The 5168-nt window shown below is 37.6% G+C and overlaps 1 pseudogene; it reads left to right on the top strand.

Annotated features, from left to right (window-relative positions):
* The first annotated feature begins 292 nt into the window (after positions 1-292).
* LOC115237371 lies at positions 293-1126 on the top strand (annotated as a pseudogene).
* The last annotated feature ends 4042 nt before the right edge of the window (positions 1127-5168 follow it).

Below are 5168 nucleotides of genomic sequence, written 5' to 3'. Positions count from 1 at the left end.
CAAAAGATCGCACCTGGTCCCATCCCGCGTAATAGAGATTAAATTTTCTTACCAAAAAGGGACCGCCGAGCGAACGTCTGAAAACCAGAGTAATAGTGACTCTAACGGTCGTTTACCTGATTTTTGGAGCGTCAAGTTCGTTCGACCCGATTCTAACGCTTTGAGACGTTTAACTTCGGGATCATAAAGATAGTGGTTGCGCCCTTCCACTGACTCATCCTTCTTCGAGTCTGGACGTAACAAAAGAATTTCAAGTAAATAACATTATGTATAAAAAAACTTTTGATTGCAGATAATCTTGCGACTTTTTTTCCACGACGAACTTCTTCCGCAGAGCGACTTTTTGAGATTTCTTTCGAAATACGCTTGCGATCAGATTCTCGCCGAGGAGAAAATCTGTGGCAACATAATATTTCCAATCTGCGGTTACGATCCCGAACAATTTGATTACGTGAGTAATGATTCGCGATTGGAATACAACACTGATTAAATTTTCGATCATCACTTTCTGGTATTTTACGATCATGCGTACACGCTTTAGACTGAATTTTATGTACATGTTCTTGTTTCTTATTTAGACTCTGCTGCCTGTCATTCTGAGTCGCAATCCGACCGGTGCATCGGCTAAGACGGTTAAGCATTACATTTAGATGCTCCATTCGGGCAAGTTTCGTCAATACGATTACGGTTGCGGAAAAAATTTGTTGATGTACAACTCACCTGAACCTCCGGACTATGATCTGGCGAGTAGATCACGATACCTATAGCATTGATCTATGGTTCTGGCGACAGGATAATTGATATCGTGGTAAGTAATTAAAGAATGCATTTTCAAAAGAAAGTAGCAGAAATTTATTTGTGCTAATTTTATATAAGTCAAGTTTCATAGAATCAGAAAGGTAGTTTAAAAGAAATTGCGCGCGATAATTCATGAAAATATTTCTTCAAGGATGTGAAGAGGTTGTATCATATACTGCCCAATGTAGTGAACATGTACAAAGTGTCATGGCCTAAATTAAATCATGTGGATTTTATATGGGCCAAGGATGCGCCCAAACTTGTGTACGAGAGAGTATTCGAGCTTATGAAGGGAAAATATTTAAATAATGTTACACCGATGAGATGATGTTCATCGACAACCAAAATAAATGATGAATATTGCTCACTAAATCGTTAGTAATGTTGATGCTATTGATAGCAGTCATAATTGTTAATTTAATGAAACGTAAAGTTTATTATAATATTTTAGTATATTATTTATACGATTAGAGCAAAAGCGAATTAACGTAACACACATGTTTTTTAAACAATCGTTGTTTTGGTGTAAGATAGATCGTTGCAATTAATTGTAAGAATATGCAATATAATAAATACATATAAATTATAATATAAAAGCGAAAAGATGTTAAATAAATATATATAATTCTTAAACCGATTTTTGCGTTTTATTACACGAGTAGTATAGGGGCAACTATAGCTAGACACAACAAACCCCCCCATTTGAAAATATGCAAAACACCGTGTAATTACAAAATCTAGATTTATTTTAATCAAAATACAATATAAAAATGTATTCTATTGGCAAAAATCACAAATAAAGATATCCTCTTGTTCGACATTGCTGTAAGACTTCCTTATTTAACTTTTTAACTTTAAGGGTTTCAAAAAGCTTTTTTTTAGTAGCTTCTTTTTCTGAGTGTTAGCTTTCCTTTCCAATTGCTTTTTGTAGGGACACAAAGTCAGGATAAGAATTCTTCCTCTTTTCATTACATGAGATGTGTAAGTATCCGGTTTTGCCCCAACACAAGGAAAGTAACAAATACGGCGGTTGCATATGGCGTACCAAAAAGTGCCGATTAAAACTAATATGATTACTATCTAATATGTACAGAATGCAATGCTGCACTTACCGAAACAAATGCTCTATATAGAAAAAGTGCACGACGATTCGATTCTTGCCTCGATATCGATCTTTCTGAGCTAAAAACATTGAACTTCTATTAAAAAAGAAATACCGCGCGCCGTGAAATGTGTGCCGCCGCATACTAGCAGGCGCGCGGCTCACCGACGTGCGCCCGGCTGAAGGTTGGCGCTGATTGGCCAGACTTTACTCAATAATAACTCCTTTATTAAGCGTTATAAAAAAAATGGCTCAGGACTTTTTGTCTCCGTTTTTGGTAAGGAATAACGCTATGTACTTAGTGGGCGGTCATTGCGGGTCACCCTGTATATATATACATTGGTTTAGGAATACGATATTCTCGTTTAGAGCGTATAAGAAGTTCTCAATTTGAATCCTAGACTAGCCCATATTTTTCGTAATATGCATTGTTAAAATTGAGAGATATAAAAGATGATAGATTAAGAATATCAATTAATTAAATTGTCAAGGATTTTCTTAGTCTCATTATGCACCAAGGATCTATCTATATGCAACCATATGTATGACTCTTGTATGGCGATTACCTATATGACTCTTCCATCAGTTGTTTTGCTATGGTTCAAAAATTCCAATGTTGAGTCTACATACATTCTAATATATCCTTTTCACCTCCTTCGCCTTTATCCGATGAGAATATCTACAATGTGAGATTTTCTTGTAACATTATTCAATTTGCAAATATTTTATAGGCATCATTTAGTTTAATTAACAGCTCCTTTTAAAATTGCAAGTAATAGAATTTAATTTCGCTTTCTTAATTAACGTCACAGACTTCCGATAAACTATGAAACTAACGATATGCTGTAATAAAGTATAAAATAATACGATCTTAAAAAAAATTACATTAAGATTATATATTATAACATTATATCAAGGCAATCGCGTGATCTACTGCGTGCAAGTCGCTCACCAAAGAATTTATGTGCGAAACGATGCTCAATTTGGACGTGTATGCAAAACTGAAACGTCGTGCGCGCAAAAAAAGTTATGGAGTGGACGAATGAAATGGCTCTCCAATTAATAGATAAGTACGAAAAGTTACCCTTATTGTGGGATGCTAAACACGAGTTCCATTTTTCAAGAAATAAGAAGGTTGATGCTTGGAAGATAATAGCAAATAACTTGAAAATGGACGCAGTTATAGCAAAACAAAAAATGGCCAGTTTACTGGGATCCTTTCGTAGAAAAAAGGCAAAGGGTAAAAAAAGTATTGGAACAGAAAAAGGTATCTATTTTTTTTTATTTACGGCGAACAACTGGAGCACAGTTTTGTATGAACGAATATAAATTTTTGACATCAAAAAAGTTTACCTGTACGAACGTTCGTGAGGATAAATCGTTCGTGCGCGCAAAAATGCTTAAGTCAGTACGCACCTCAAAACTGTGCTCCAGTCGTTCGCCGTAAATCAATAAATAGCGAAATGTCGTCGAGAAGAGACATAACCATAGCAGCTGCAGCATATATTGTAATACACAATATTGTGCAGAAAAGGGCTGCAAAAAAATTCAAAACGATGGTGGTGTTATGCCTCCGGAGAGGCACGGTAGCTGGGATCGTTTGCTGGAAGGAACTTGGGAATTCGGGCTCCGCCCGAGTGACTCACTGATTTTATTGTAGTTGATAATGATACTCTTGCAGTCGGAATGAAAAAATATATATCCATTTTATTTACAAATTGTCTTAATTACAAAGTTCCCGCACGTTAGCTCGCGTCGCGTATCGCGATAGCGGATATCTTGGCGTGCGCGTGTTTGGAGTCGAGTTTCGGTCACTCCTCGATCTTTCGTATTTATTTCTGCCGACTCCGTGGCTTTAACTTAATAGTTGCCCGTAATTAGCGTTATTGACTGCCCGTTCGATACTAATTGATTATTGATACTGCCCGCCGCTCGTTAGCGATGGGTCTTTTTATTATATCCCCTTGGTTTTCCGTGAGAGGGTCGTTTAGCGGCAGGGCCATGTGTCGTGTCGCTCGATTTTGGCGGCAAAATCCGGGTACAAGCTAAGGAGTTCTAAGTAGCACTTCTTTGCTTGCATTTTCGCAATTTCCTTATTCCGCTTCTAAGTAGGACTTTTTTAGTTGCATTTTCGCAATTTCTTTATTCCGCTTGCCCTGATTTCCGCGTTTTCGCAATGAAGTGATTGCGCGGTTGCTCGGGCTTCGCGCGTCGCTCGCCTTGTCAGCGCTTCGCTCGGTCAACGCTCGTAACGTGATCTGTATTCGCGTTACACGTTGAGTAATGGTATAAAATAATATATATCTAAAATAATTAATATCTAGTAACTAGTGTATAGCCTTTTCGGGCTATATCAGTGGATTACACAGCTATACAATAACAGGAAAATGTATGGTGGCCATAACTTGCTAGCTGATTTAAAGCTGCAAGAAAACAGTTTACATTTTCACAATTTTGTTCGCATGTCATCGCAAGATTTCGAATTTTTATTGAATGCGATCGGTCCAAAAATAAATAAAATGGACACTGCAATGAGAAAAGCTGTCACTGTTACAGAAAGATTAGCCATAACGAATAGGGCGAAACTTTTCGTACTTATCTATTAATTGGAGAACCATTTTATTCGTCCACTCCATAACTTTTTTTGCGCGCACGACGTTTCAGTTTCGCATACACGTCCAAATTGAGCATCGTTTCGCACATAAATTCTTTGATGAGCGACAAACGACGGATCGCGTTCGTGCATGATCAGAGCGTGCGGTGAAACAAAAATGATACGTCCTCACTAGAGCATTCGTGCGCGCAAAAATGTTCAAGTCAGTACGCACCTTTAAAGCTTTTTGTTTGCATATCAAGCGAATAATCGTACATATATGAGCGATGTGAACGCCGCTTGAGATACAAAATCGCTTTGCGTGTGTGCGTGCGAGCATACGTACGTGAGTTTGAAACTTATGGAGAAAAATTAAAATGTCACAATTCTGGTATACGATTATCATTCCTCAGGATTGATTGCACCAATCTTATTCAAACTGGTCGCAATTGAAAGTTTGCATCCACATTATATAAGAAAAGCGCCGTTAGATTCTTGATTACGGCTTTAGTTCCTGAGGAATTTTAATCGAAAGTTTTTTAGACGGAAAACTCCGAATAAGCTACTTGGTAGTGCCGCGGCCCCTATACATAGGCAAAACTGTTTACAAGCCGGAAAGAATTTTTTTATATACCCCGATAACCAAATGTTGGCACGGTGATTGTACGATGCACG

The sequence above is a fragment of the Formica exsecta genome, unplaced genomic scaffold (genome assembly GCF_003651465.1).
Source record: "Formica exsecta isolate Colony F162 unplaced genomic scaffold, ASM365146v1 scaffold2917, whole genome shotgun sequence".
NCBI lineage: Eukaryota > Metazoa > Arthropoda > Insecta > Hymenoptera > Formicidae > Formica > Formica exsecta.
Note: the sequence above shows the minus strand (reverse complement) of the source record. Positions and strands in the feature narration are given on the sequence as shown.